Here is a 15605-nt window from a genome sequence, read left to right on the forward strand (position 1 = left end):
GACAGTTAGGGAGCCCACGGCCTTGTTCGCTTTAGATGGTAGTTCTCTCCCCAAGATTCAGCGTGAGACGCTGCCTTTAACCCTCACTGTCTCTGGTAATCATAGCGAAACCATTTCTTTTTTAATTTTCGTTCACCCTTTACACCTGTTGTTTTGGGTCATCCCTGGCTAGTGCGCCATAACCCTTCTATTAATTGGTCTAGTAATACTATCCTATCCTGGAATGTTTCTTGTCATGTGACCTGTTTAATGTCTGCTATCCCTCCTGTTTCCTCTGTCTCTTCTTCACAGGAGGAGCCTGGCGATTTGACAGGGGTGCCGGAGGAGTATCACGATCTGCGCACGGTGTTCAGTCGTTCCAAGGCCACTTCTCTCCCTCCACACCGGTCGTATGACTGTAGTATTGATCTCCTTCCGGGAACTACTCCCCCGGGGTAGATTATACTCTCTGTCGGCTCCCGAACGTAAGGCTCTCGAGGATTATTTGTCTGTTTCGCTCGACGCCGGTACCATAGTCTCCTCCTCCTCTCCCGCCGGAGCGGGTTTTTTTTTTGTTCAGAAGAAGGACGGGTCCCTGCGCCCATGCGTGGATTATCGAGGGCTGAATGACATAACAGTTAAGAATCGTTATCCGCTTCCTCTTATGTCTTCGGCCTTCGAGATCCTGCAGGGAGCCAGGTTTTCCACCAAATTGGACCTTCGTAACGCCTACCATCTCGTGCGCATCAGGGAGGGGGACGAGTGGAAGACGGCATTTAACACTCCGTTAGGGCACTTTGAATACCGGGTTCTTCCTTTCGGCCTCGTTAACGCTCCAGCTGTCTTTCAGGCACTAGTTAACGACGTCCTGAGAGACATGCTGAACATTTTTGTTTTCGTTTACATGGACGATATCCTGATTTTTTCACCGTCTCTCTCGATTCATGTTCAGCACGTGCGACGCGTCCTCCAGCGCCTTTTGGAGAACTGTCTTTATGTGAAGGCTGAGAAGTGCACTTTTCATGCCGCCTCTGTCCCTTTTCTCGGTTCCGTTATTTCTGCTGAGGGCATTAAGATGGATCCCGCTAAGGTCCAGGCTGTCATTGATTGGCCCGTTCCTAAGTCACGCGTCGAGCTGCAGCGCTTTCTGGGCTTCGCTAATTTCTATCGTCGTTTCATCCGTAATTTCGGTCAGGTGGCAGCTCCCCTCACAGCCCTTACTTCTGTTAAGACGTGCTTTAAGTGGTCCGTTTCCGCCCAGGGAGCTTTTGATCTTCTTAAGAATCGTTTTACATCCGCACCTATTCTTGTTACACCTGACATCTCTAGTCAGTTTGTTGTTGAGGTTGACGCGTCAGAGGTGGGCGTGGGAGCCATTCTTTCTCAGCGCTCTCTCTGACGGCAAGGTCCATCCTTGCGCGTTTTTCTCTCATCGCTTATCGCCGTCAGAACGTAACTATGATGTTGGTAATCGCGAACTGCTCGCCATCCGCTTAGCCCTAGGCGAATGGCGACAGTGGTTGGAGGGGGCGACCGTTCCTTTTGTCGTTTGGACTGACCATAGGAACCTTGAGTACATCCGTTCAGCCAAACGACTTAATGCGCGTCAGGCTCGTTGGGCTCTGTTTTTCGCTCGTTTCGAGTTTGTTATTTCTTATCGTCCGGGCTCAAAAAACACCAAGCCTGATGCTTTATCTCGTCTCTTCAGTTCTTCTGAGGTCTCCACCGACCCCGAGGGGATTCTCCCTGAGGGGCGTGTTGTCGGGTTGACTGTCTGGGGAATTGAGAGGCAGGTAAAGCAAGCACTCGCTCACACTCCGTCGCCGCGAGCTTGTCCTAGGAACCTTCTGTTCGTTCCCGTTCCTACTCGTCCGGCCGTTCTTCAGTGGGCCCACTCTGCCAAGTTAGCCGGCCACCCCGGCGTTCGGGGTACGTCGCTTCCATTCGCCAGCGTTTCTGGTGGCCCACTCGGGAACGTGACGCGCGTCGATTTGTCGCCGCTTGTTCGGTCTGCGCGCAGACTAAATCTGGGAACTCTCCTCCTGCCGGCCGTCTCAGACCGCTTCCCATTCCCTCTCGACCGTGGTCTCACATCGCTTTAGATTTTATCACCGGACTGCCTTCATCTGCGGGGAAGACAGTTATTCTTACGGTTGTCGATAGATTCTCTAAGGCGGCTCATTTCATTCCTCTCGCTAAGCTCCCTTCTGCTAAGGAGACGGCTCAGATCATTATCGAGAATGTTTTCCGAATTCATGGCCTTCCGTCAGACGTCGTTTCCGACAGAGGCCCGCAGTTCACGTCTCAATTTTGGAGGGAGTTTTGCCGTTTGATTGGGGCTTCCGTCAGTCTCTCGTCCGGCTTTCATCCCCAGTCTAATGGTCAAGCCGAACGGGCCAATCAGACTGTTGGTCGCATTTTACGCAGTCTTTCTTTTCGTAACCCTGCGTCTTGGTCAGAACAGCTCCCCTGGGCAGAGTACGCCCACAACTCGCTTCCTTCGTCTGCTACCGGTCTATCTCCTTTTCAGAGTAGCCTCGGGTACCAGCCTCCGCTGTTCTCATCTCAGCTCGCCGAGTCCTGCGTCCCCTCCGCTCAGGCTTTTGTCCAGCGTTGCGAGCGCACCTGGAAGGGGGTCAGGTCGGCACTTTGCCGTAATAGGGCGCATACTGTGAGGGCCGCTAACAAGCGTAGGACCAAGAGTCCTAGATATTGTTGCGGTCAGAGAGTATGGCTCTCCACTCAGAACCTTCCCCTTAAGACAGCTTCTCGCAAGTTGGCCCCGCGGTTCATTGGTCCGTTCCGTATTTCTCAGGTCATTAATCCTGTCGCAGTGCGACTTCTTCTCCCGCGCTATCTTCGTCGCGTTCACCCGGTCTTCCATGTCTCCTGTGTTAAGCCCGTTCTTCGCGCCCCCGCTCGTCCCTCCCCCCATCCTTGTCGAGGGCGCACCTATCTACAGGGTTCGTAAGATTTTGGACATGCGCCCTCGGGGCCGTGGTCATCAGTACCTAGTGGATTGGGAGGGGTACGGTCCTGAGGAGAGGAGTTGGGTTCCCTCTCGGGACGTGCTGGACCGTTCGCTGATCGATGATTTCCTCCGTTGCCGCCAGGTTTCCTCCTCGAGTGCGCCAGGAGGCGCTCGGTGAGTGGGGGGTACTGTCATGTCTTATTATGTCTGTTCCTGTCCTTTCTCTTCACTCTGTCTCTCTCTGCTGGTCTTTTTAGGTTACCTTCTCTGTCTCTCCTTCTTCAGCTGTTCTACATCTCCCCTAACTAGCTCATTCACTCTTTCCCACCTGTTCTCTCTTTCCCCTCTGATTAGGTCTCTATTTCTCTCTCTGTTCCTGCTACTTTCAGTGTCTGATTCTTGTTTGTGTTTTTCATGCCAGAAGCAAGCTGTCGTCTCGTTTGCTTCCACCTTGTCCTATCCTGTCGGAGTCTGCCTGGCAGGTGCATCCTGCATTATACTAACGTTCTTTTTGTTCCATTGACAACGTTGGAAGAGGATTTATGCCATTCCTGTTTTTCATTAAAGAACTCTGTTTTCTGTTAAAACCGCTTTTGGGTCTTCACTCAAGTACATAACACAAAAGCCTGCACTGCCTGTGTCTCTTGGACCAGATTGTAGGAACACTGCAAGTAGTGACGGATGAAGAAAATGATGTTGATTCCCTTTCTGTAGCTTGGTCCCTGATCCTAGAGATGTACTGACAGTACCTTCCCTTCTCCAGCTTGTCCCAGGTGGACCTATGGTGTCGGCTGCTCTGTGGAGTGTGACTGTGTTCAGGACCATTCCCTGGGCTGCCATCCCAACAACGGGACCTGTCTGTGCAAACCTGGCCACCATGGCTCTCAGTGTCAGCAAGGTTAGCTGTTCTGACTCAGACAATACAGTACACAGATATTGAGGTTATTGAAAAAGAAAAATGACATTGTTTCATGGTTGTCTGGATGATAGTGAAGCTCCTCTTCTGTGTTTATGTATGTGTGCACGTGTGTGTGTGTCTGTGTGCACGTGTGTGTATGTGTCTGGGTGTACGTGTGTGTGTGTCTGTGTGCACGTGTGTGTGCGTGCGTGTGTTTCTCTCCAGAGTGTGATCCAGGGTTCTATGGTAGTGGCTGTGGGCATCAGTGTGACTGTCCAGGTGGGGCGACCTGTGACCCTAGGAGTGGAGAGTGCACCTGGAGGTGTCCTGCAGGGCTCCATGGGAACCTGTGTCAGCTGGGTGAGCCAACCCCCTTGTGGAGGAGACTCCCAAACCACAATGCATGTAGCTAGGGACAGGAGTGTTTCCTGGTCCGTTCAGGAACAACTCCTGACCTTACATTCAAAGAGAGCAATGTTGTACTGTTCCCTCATGAATGTGGAAATATGAATGGGAGTGTGTGAGTGCCTGCGTGCGTATGCGTACGTGTGTGTGTGTGTGTGTTAGTTTGCTCAATAGGCTTCAATAGTGTTCCTCTTCTGGCAGCTTGCTCTACAGACCAGTGGAACGTTTCAGTAGCGTTAGTCTCTCCTATGGTCCAGAGATATTAAAGAACGTTCAGGAGCTCTGTTTAAATCATGACTCTGTCTCCCTATAGACCGGACAAGATAACAAGGAGGGGTTATTTTAGAGCTAATGCATTGTCCAGACCTCCATGAGGTTCCCTTTTATTAAAGCAAACAAATCATCCATCTCTTTATGGTTTTGTTTAGCTTTGAATTGACACGAGGTTGTGAAAGCGGGCCATGCAACATCAGTCCGCTTTGAGATCGCCTTGCTACTGCACACGATCCCAGCGAGGGAGATACACAGGAAATGAAAACCCTTGTAACCCTTTCTCTCTGTCTCTCTCTGTCTCCATCATTCCGTCCTCTGTGTATCTGTATGTAGCCTGCAGTGCTGGTCAGTTCGGGGAGAACTGCCTCCGGACCTGTGTGTGTGGAGGAGCACCCTGTGACCCCATGACAGGAGAGTGTATCTGCCCTGTTGGGAAGACAGGAAAGGCCTGTCAACAAGGTAGTTATAATGCTTCATAACTCAGTATTTTATACCTGTATTACTGTTAAATGTATTATTACTCATTATTATACTGTATTTATCTTTCACTTAAATATCATGCCGTTTCTTCCATATTGTCCCTCGCTGTTTTTCAAATCTGGGGTGACAATCTAAATTCAAACAGAGCAGTAGTATTGGAAGACATCGGTCCACCAATCAGACCTGCTTTTCATCTGCTCTTAAACCAATGACCTGAAGTCAGTTAAACCATGTGGTGTTGATGGTCATACATCTCAATTAGGGCTTATCCTGACCAAGTGAACTGACCACCAAAACTGCTCTATAACTGGTCAATAGCTATAGCTCTGAATCCCCCCCCCCCCCCGTAGACTGCCCAGAGGGATTATGGGGGTTGAAGTGCCAGTTCCCATGTAGAGCGTGTGAGAACGGCGCTTCCTGCAACACGCAGACAGGGGTCTGTGACTGCAACCCTGGGTACACAGAACAACTCTGCCAGACTGGTGAGTTAAATACATCAACGGCAGCAGTCTACAGTCTTGCTAAAGTGAGGGGAAAGGAAAGAGAGACTGTGAGAGAGAAAGACCTTGTGATATACTGTGTTATATTTCACCCGGACTATTCCTCTGCTCAACAGTGTGTCCAACAGGGTCCTATGGGCCAGGCTGTGTGAGTGCCTGTGTCTGTCATCCTGATGCCAGCTGTGACCCTGTCACTGGACACTGTACATGTCCCCCGGGTCGAACAGGACACGGCTGCACTACGCGTAAGCACCACTATCACACATACACACAGGCAGGTGCGCGCCCACACACACACACGCACACACAGAGGTTGGTAAAGAAAACGACATGTTGTGCATGTGTGCGTGTCTCCACAGCCTGTGAGGAGGGGTCCTGGGGCTCTGAGTGCTCCAACAGGTGCCGTTGTGCAGACCGAGCCCTGAGTTGTGATGCAGTGACTGGACGCTGTGTGTGTGAGGCTGGTTTCACTGGAGACCTCTGTGAACAGAGTAAGACATTGCTTTGGAAATACTGCCATCTTTAGGTAATACACTGTAGCACATCTTTGGACCAGATCTGGCTCAAGCAAGTGTTCTACAGATGAAGAATCTTCATTTGATCACTCTTTTGTTGATGAGAATTTTCCTGCACCACAGGAAATGCAGAGAAGCTTTGTGATTGACATAAATTCACTGAAAACCTACGCTAACACACGGTCATATTAATAGTATTACACTTGTCTTGTAGACTACTTTTGGCCAGCTAATAGCCTAACTATCGAACACGCAAAATGATGGATTACACGTTAATATCCTGTTGCTGCAGGATTATTTGTGCTGTGACAAAACACATGCCCTTACAGCAGCAAATGCGTATATATTTTGGCTGGTAATATCTCTGTCTGATGTTGTCCATGTGTCTCTCCCCTGTTCCCACAGTGTGTGTGGAGGGCAGCTATGGTTGGGGCTGTGCCCTGGACTGTCAGTGTCAGCACGGGGCACTGTGTGACCATGTGTCTCTCCCCTGTTCCCACAGTGTGTGTGGAGGGCAGCTATGGTTGGGGCTGTGCCCTGGACTGTCAGTGTCAGCACGGGGCTCTGTGTGACCATGTGTCTCTCCCCTGTTCCCACAGTGTGTGTGGAGGGCAGCTATGGTTGGGGCTGTGCCCTGGACTGTCAGTGTCAGCACGGGGCTCTGTGTGACCATGTGTCTCTCCCCTGTTCCCACAGTGTGTGTGGAGGGCAGCTATGGTTGGGGCTGTGCCCTGGACTGTCAGTGTCAGCACGGGGCTCTGTGTGACCATGTGTCTCTCCCCTGTTCCCACAGTGTGTGTGGAGGGCAGCTATGGTTGGGGCTGTGCCCTGGACTGTCAGTGTCAGCACGGGGCTCTGTGTGACCATGTGTCTCTCCCCTGTTCCCACAGTGTGTGTGGAGGGCAGCTATGGTTGGGGCTGTGCCCTGGACTGTCAGTGTCAGCACGGGGCACTGTGTGACCATGTGTCTCTCCCCTGTTCCCACAGTGTGTAGGGCAGCTATGGTTGGGGCTGTGCCCTGGACTGTCAGTGTCAGCACGGGGCTCTGTGTGACCATGTGTCTCTCCCCTGTTCCCACAGTGTGTGTGGAGGGCAGCTATGGTTGGGGCTGTGCCCTGGACTGTCAGTGTCAGCACGGGGCTCTGTGTGACCATGTGTCTCTCCCCTGTTCCCACAGTGTGTGTGGAGGGCAGCTATGGTTGGGGCTGTGCCCTGGACTGTCAGTGTCAGCACGGGGCTCTGTGTGACCATGTGTCTCTCCCCTGTTCCCACAGTGTGTGTGGAGGGCAGCTATGGTTGGGGCTGTGCCCTGGACTGTCAGTGTCAGCACGGGGCTCTGTGTGACCATGTGTCTCTCCCCTGTTCCCACAGTGTGTGTGGAGGGCAGCTATGGTTGGGGCTGTGCCCTGGACTGTCAGTGTCAGCACGGGGCTCTGTGTGACCATGTGTCTCTCCCCTGTTCCCACAGTGTGTGTGGAGGGCAGCTATGGTTGGGGCTGTGCCCTGGACTGTCAGTGTCAGCACGGGGCTCTGTGTGACCATGTGTCTCTCCCCTGTTCCCACAGTGTGTGTGGAGGGCAGCTATGGTTGGGGCTGTGCCCTGGACTGTCAGTGTCAGCACGGGGCTCTGTGTGACCATGTGTCTCTCCCCTGTTCCCACAGTGTGTGTGGAGGGCAGCTATGGTTGGGGCTGTGCCCTGGACTGTCAGTGTCAGCACGGGGCTCTGTGTGACCATGTGTCTCTCCCCTGTTCCCACAGTGTGTGTGGAGGGCAGCTATGGTTGGGGCTGTGCCCTGGACTGTCAGTGTCAGCACGGGGCTCTGTGTGACCATGTGTCTCTCCCCTGTTCCCACAGTGTGTGTGGAGGGCAGCTATGGTTGGGGCTGTGCCCTGGACTGTCAGTGTCAGCACGGGGCTCTGTGTGACCATGTGTCTCTCCCCATGTGTCTATGGTTGGGGCTGTGCCCTGGACTGTCAGTTCCCATAAGTGTGTGTGTCTCTCCCCTGTTCCCACAGTGTGTGGGAGGGCAGCTATGGTTGGGGCTGTGCCCTGGACTGTCAGTGTCAGCACGGGGCTCTGTGTGACCATGTGTCTCTCCCCTGTTCCCACAGTGTGTGTGGAGGGCAGCTATGGTTGGGGCTGTGCCCTGGACTGTCAGTGTCAGCACGGGGCTCTGTGTGACCATGTGTCTCTCCCCTGTTCCCACAGTGTGTGTGGAGGGCAGCTATGGTTGGGGCTGTGCCCTGGACTGTCAGTGTCAGCACGGGGCACTGTGTGACCATGTGTTCCCACAGTGTGTGTGGAGGGCAGCTATGGTTGGGGCTGTTGGACTGTCAGTGTCAGCACGGGGTTCTGTGTGACCATGTGTCTCTCCCCTGTTCCCACAGTGTGTGTGGAGGGCAGCTATGGTTGGGGCTGTGCCCTGGACTGTCAGTGTCAGCACGGGGCACTGTGTGACCATGTGAGTGGAGCCTGCACCTGCTCCTCTGGATGGACCGGAACCTTCTGTGAGAAAAGTAAGACTTGTGAATAAAGTGCACTACATTTAATCACCTATTACTAATACTCTATGGGTAACCTTTTATTTTACGTCCTGGTATTTAGTAGGTAGTTACTTTGGAATTGTTAAAATGGCAATTAACTCATAATAGCATATTCATTACATTTTAGTTTCTTTGAAATTCATTGAGACAAGTGTAGGTTTGTACACTTGAATTATTTGAGGTAAGTACCAGAAACTATCCATTGTCACCAAATAGCAAGGTAGACTAAGGGTTAATAATGTTGGGCCAGTAACCACATTTTATCTCTCTAAAATAAAATGACCTTGCAATATATTTTGAACAATATCATGTCTGTCTTTTCACTAGCCCATGTCATGGTAAGATACCAAATCATGTCTGTCTTTTCACTAGCCCATGTCATGGTAAGATACCAAATCATGTCTGTCTTAAAACTAGCCTATGTCATGGTAAGATACCAAATCATGTCTGTCTTAAAACTAGCCCATGTCATGGTAAGATACCAAATCATATCTGTCTTAAAACTAGCCCATGTCATGGTAAGATACAAAAACAACAGCTCTATCTCTTTCACAATATGCATTTTTAATTAAAGTTGATTCACCAACATTTTTGAAAATTTAAATATCGCATTTTGTAATCAAACCCTTCATTTATAGGGTGGCAGGTTGCCTAATGGTTAAGAACATTGGGCCAGTAATCGAAAGGTTGCTAGTTTGAATCCCGATTAGACTAGGGGAAAAATCTTCCAATGTACCCTTGAGCAAGGCACTTAACCCTAATTGCTCTGGATAAGTGCGTCAGTGAAATGACCTTATACCAGGCGGTAACCCCTCTCTTATGGTCTCTTCTATTGGTCTAGTAATGAAAGGTCTAGTAGAGAAGTCACTCGGAATTACAGTTCTGTGACAGGCGTAACAATATACAGCTATATAACAGACAGGGGCGCCACCAGGGATTTTGGGCCCCATGAAAAGATATCACATTGGGCCCCACCACCACAGGCCATACCAACCCTGCGCAATTGTTGTAACCACACACCTCCAGAACCCAATAGACCCATTCAAAGCTTTAAATAATGCGACCTTTGCAGTCTTGCAACTCTCTTGAAGTCCAATATTTACTGTCCGATATTTACTGACAGCCAGCTGTGAAAATATAACACTGTGCAGATATGCACGCAACATTCTGCATACAGTGGAATTCACTATTTTATGCAAGACTGATACCCTCTATAAGAAATGTGCTAAAGGCCATCATCTTTTACAGTCGAAATGTCATTTTAATGGGAAAATTCTTGAATGGAAAATTCTCTTAACATTAATGAATAACTTAAAATAAATATAACTTAAAAATACATTAACCTCTTCAATTAAAACAAACTAACATTATCCTCTATAGATGGGTCTAAAAACCAAATCTGCTGCTGATTTGATTATGTTGTTGTTTGTTATATCATTCTATAGGATTCTACAAAATAATCAAATCAGCAGCAGATTTTTAAGTATGCATACCAACTAGAAAATAAGCAGCTGTAAAAGTGGAAATGGAAAATGGTCAAGAGGTCACCAAATCACTAGGTTTCTTCCACTTGGGGTCTTGGGGTCTTGACTAGTTTACAATTGGCTCATTCATTCCCCTCCTCTCCCCTGTAACTATTCCCCAGCTCGTTGCTGCAAATGAGAACGTGTTCTCAGTGAACTTACCTGGTAAAATAACGGATAAATAAACAAATAAAAAAATGATTGTGCACTACAAATTTTATAGCAGTCCAGCCATTACTTTGATATATATCTTGTTCTCAGTCTGTTCTCAGCCTGTGGGCATCATGTGTGTAATGATCCAGTATCCCTGGCCATACCATTAAACAGTTATTACTGGCCCTTGCTCAGACTTACTCACCAAGAGCCCTGCGCTGAGCCTTCTTGCTAGCAAAGTCATTGATCAGCTTGTTTTTCAACATCCTCACTTTATCTGTCTCTTTCTGTGCACCTTCTCTCATTTGCTCCATCCTCATCATCTGCATTGCTACTGCCGGCGCTGTCTTTCAACCCTTCCTCCACTTACACACTCCTCCCTGACAAAACTGTATCACTTGAAGAGGGTCCTGGCTCTGTAGAGTGTACATGACGCATATGATAATATATCCTATAATATAATACCATTTGTAATAACATCATAACCAACATTTCAGTTACTACCATTTCGTTGACTTAATTGAACTGCATGCACCACGGAAAAATTGTAATAGCACTGAATCCTGCAGAATATTGACCCAAATTACCTGCAGTTGCATATCAACACCACTAGATGTCAGAAAATGACCACATTTCAGTCTGCATCAAAGCCATGGAGAAAAGCAAAAGCAAAAGCCATGACTTGAAGGTATTATTTTAACATTGGCTGTCACTTATACAGACTGAGTCACTCAATGCTTCGAACTGTCCAGCATCCAATATAGACTATAAGCTGATTTTGTTTCATATAATGATCATTATGTGGAAAAATTCAATTCAATTTAATATATATTTTTTCTTCATAATAATAGAAAAATTAATTCCCACGGACCCCTGCAATTATGCCAATTGACATGTCATTCAACACAATGCTGCTCACCACCTTCTTCAGCTGGGAGTAGGGCTGGTTCAGGGGTATGGGGATGGGGTGACAGGGCTACTGAGCCTGAAGCTGCATCTGTTGGGCCTGGCACCAGGCAGGGACAGGTACAACTGATTTAGTATGAACAGCTTGCTAAACGTTTGCCTGCATTGATTAAATGTTGGCTAAAAGAGGAGCGAAATGTAAACACTCAGAATTTTCTGTGAAGATATTAACTCACTAATGTTAGGGAATCAAAAGTAGCCTATTTCACTGTGGACTAAACTACCAGGTTAATTTCTACCACTCACGGACTACACCCACCTCCCTTTGTGAAACAGTGGGTGACATACTGTTGCCCTTTCTTTTCTCTCTCCTGTCTTTCTTTTCTCTCTCCTGTCTTTCTTTTCTCTCTCCTGTCTTTTTTTCTCTCTCCTGTCTTTCTTTTCTCTCTCCTGTCTTTCTTTTCTCTCTCCTGTCTTTCTTTTCTCTCTCCTGTCTTTTTTTCTCTCTCCTGTCTTTCTTTTCTCTCTCCTGTCTTTCTTTTTCTCTCCTGTCTCCTGTCTTTCTTTCTCTCTCCTGTCTTTCTTTTCTCTCTCCTGTCTTTCTTTTCTCTCTCCTGTCTTTCTTTTCTCTCTCCTGTCTTTTTTTCTCTCTCCTGTCTTTCTTTTCTCTCTCCTGTCTTTCTTTTCTCTCTCCTGTCTTTTTTTCTCTCTCCTGTCTTTCTTTTCTCTCTCCTGTCTTTTTTTTCTCTCCTGTCTTTCTTTTCTCTCTCCTGTCTTTTTTTTTCTCTCTCCTGTCTTTCTTTTCTCTCTCCTGTCTTTCTTTTCTCTCTCCTGTCTTTCTTTTCTTTCTTTTTTTTTAGGGGGGCTCTCTGGATGTTTGCTTTTTGCCAAAAACAAGGAAAGAAAAAGAAACCGTTTGTTTTATTAGTACATTTTAAATAAAATATTATATTAATGATGATAGGTGAATAATTTAATATTGAACAATTTTTACCTAACATTCTAATAGATTTTCAGGGCCCCTGACAGTCACAGGCCCTTAGAATCATCTTAACACCCCCCCCCCCCCCCATAAGGCTCCCCTAATAACATATCTCTACACCGAGAAAAAATTGACAATGAATCTGGTGTCAAGCTGTCCAAGGTGCGTTGATTAAATATCAGTTAGTTATAAACTCCTGTTGTGGGACTATTGTATTGGTCTAGTTTTTTGCTGTTCTAGTTGCTATAAGTACTCTTTAATGATTAAGATTTGACTGGGGTTTTTGAGATCATCATACTCTCTTCTCTAGAATCTGTGTAGCTACTCACTGCGGTTGAATTTTTCAGTGAAAACTTTTCCAGTCAAACGTCCTATGTTAGACTCTGGAGGGCGCTGGTCCCTGTGCAGTCTCACACACACAGTCCAATTACAGTAAAACAAGGCCAACGATATGTGAATATCCCAGAGTAGCTGGTCTCAAGCTTGACTAGCTAATTGATTTGATTTTGATTAGGCTTTGACTGAAACGGTCTAAAGTAAATTTGTGGTGTAAGATTAAGTTACCAGTGCTGTAAAATATAGCCTGTTTCATGCGTGAATCACAGTCTTGTCACATTATATCATAAGATACATTAACACACACCCTTCTGACCTGCAGGGTTTAAAATTCCTAGCCATAACAAGCCAATGGGTTCCAGCATAGACATCATAGACATCAACCTCAATGGAAATGACCATGGAAACTCAAATATATATATTTCTCTCTCTCTCTTTCTCTTTCTCTCTCTCTCTCTCTCTCTCTCTCTCTCTCTCTCTCTCTCTCTCTCTCTCTCTCTCTCTCTCTCTCTGTCTCCCACTGTTCTGTTTCTAAACTATCCCCCCCTTAAATAAGGTGTCTAGTTTCCCCATATTGTACAGGGGCCTCTTCCTTTAAGGGCAGTCAGGAAGTGATTTCTACTAGTCAGCGAGGGCCAGAGTTTCCCCTTCCATGTCTCTGTCTGTCTGGCTGTGTGGTCTCCTGCCTTGGTTTATAGGCTAACTAGGCTGACAGGACACAACGCTTTAACGCACAGGTTGGGATCTGGAAATAATCCTCATTACTTCCTTAAAGGGGCAATCAGGGATTGGTACATCCATTTTTGAACATTCGAATGAATGACATATAGCCATTGATTCTTAAAGAATATAACGCATAAATGCCTCATGAGCTTAGTTCAACTCTCTTACCGCTGTCAATATGAGTTTGTTTCACTCCGTTGTTTGTAAAACCACATATCAAAACATGGTTAAAACTATAATTTTGATCTATGGATGACCAGTCCTTACATCCATGAATTTGCGAGTCGTTAAATTTCTCCAACCCTCAGCTGTTTACCCAAAAGAAGTGGTTGTGCCAGTTTGTTGTTTTTCAAATCCCGGATTGCTCCTTTAAAGAGCTCATTTAATCAGCGATGTAGCTAGCAGCACACTGGTGGCTGGTGGAATCTGAGGACTCCAAGTACTGACTATAAACAGAGGCACAGCAGACAATTTAAACCTTCCATCCACAGTTGAAATAGCAACCTAGCCCAGGCCAATCTCAATTGACACTTCACTCTGGGATTAAGTGGAAACCAATCGCTCTCTTCTTGTGGGAAGGATTGGCTATGGCGTTTGGTAGCCTCAAACCAGCATCCCAAAATCTATCTATGTATTTTAAATGTGTATGTAAAGGAGAATTCATAAAATTGTTTTTTTCTCCCTTCAAATTAAGAATAGTAAATTAACCCATTTAGATCATTTTAAGATTTGGTTGATCTCCAATGTAAACTAAGTACATTTTGTAAATTGATAAAGATAATTGATAACCCTATAACTATGTTGGTTGAAGATTACATAGGTTACTAAATTACTAGAGGTCTGCTGGTCAGAAAAAGTGGGCTGTGGTGAATGTCATGGTGAAATGTACCTCTTCATCTACTCACACCCCGGCATCAAACATGGCATCAGTCTGGCATCTCTGCATCTCTGCCAGCAGCTCAAGGTCTAGAGACAATCAGAGCCATCTGACCAGATGTTGACTAAATACCACCAGTACTGTGCCATCATCATAGAATGAAAAAGTACACTGTATCTCTATGGCCACTACCACCACACACACACACACACACACACACACACACACACACACACACACACACACACACACACACACACACACACACACACACACACACACACACACACACACACACACACACACACACACACACACACACACACACACACACGCACAGCACCCCAGACACACAGCACCCCAGACACACAGCAGCCCAGACACACAGCAGCCCAGACACACAGCACCCCAGACACACAGCACCCCAGACACACAGCACCCCAGACACACAGTACCCCAGACACACAGCACCCCAGACACACAGCAGCCCAGACACACAGCACCCCAGACACACAGCACCTCAGACACACAGCACCTCAGACACACAGCACCCCAGACACACAGTACCCCAGACACACAGCACCCCAGACACACAGCACCTCAGACACACAGCACCCCAGACACACAGCACCCCAGACACACAGCACCCCAGACACACAGCACCCCAGACACACAGCACCTCAGACACACAGCACCACAGACACACAGCACCCCAGACACACAGTACCCCAGACACACAGCACCCAGACACACAGCACCAGTACCCCAGACACACAGCACCCCAGACACACAGACACCAACCCAGACACACAGCACCCCAGACACACAGCACCCCAGACACACAGCACCACAGACACACAGTACCCCAGACACACAGCACCACAGACACACAGCACCCCAGACACACAGTACCCCAGACACATAGCACCGTTGACACAGCACCGTAGACACACAGCACTGTAGACACACAGCACCTCAGACACACAGTACCCCAGACACACAGTACCCCAGACACACAGCATCCCAGACACACAGTACCCCAGACACATAGCACCTCAGACACACAGCACCCCAGACACACAGCACCCCAGACACACAGCACCGTAGACACACAGCACCACAGACACACAGTACCCCAGACACACAGCACCACAGACACACAGCACCCCAGACACACAGTACCCCAGACACAGCACCCCAGACACACAGCACCCCAGACACACAGCACCCAGACACAGCACCCCAGACACACACACAGCCACACCGTCAGACACACAGTACCCCAGACACACAGTACCCCAGACACACAGCCCCAGACACCCCAGACACACAGCACCCCAGACACACAGCACCCCAGACACACAGTACCCCAGACACACAGCACCCAGACACACAGTACCCACAGACACACAGCACCCCAGACACACACACAGTACCCCCACACAGCACCCAGACACACAGTACCCCAGACACACAGCACCCAGACACACAGTACCCACACAGCACCCCAGACACACAGCACCCCAGACACACAGACAC

The 15605-nt window shown here is 48.2% G+C and overlaps 1 pseudogene; it reads left to right on the forward strand.

Annotated features, from left to right (window-relative positions):
• LOC135546293 (multiple epidermal growth factor-like domains protein 6) overlaps positions 1-15605 on the forward strand; it is a 111201-nt pseudogene that overhangs the window by 58748 nt on the left and 36848 nt on the right.

The sequence above is a fragment of the Oncorhynchus masou genome, chromosome 9, assembly GCF_036934945.1.
Source record: "Oncorhynchus masou masou isolate Uvic2021 chromosome 9, UVic_Omas_1.1, whole genome shotgun sequence".
NCBI classification, from domain to species: Eukaryota; Metazoa; Chordata; class Actinopteri; order Salmoniformes; family Salmonidae; genus Oncorhynchus; species Oncorhynchus masou.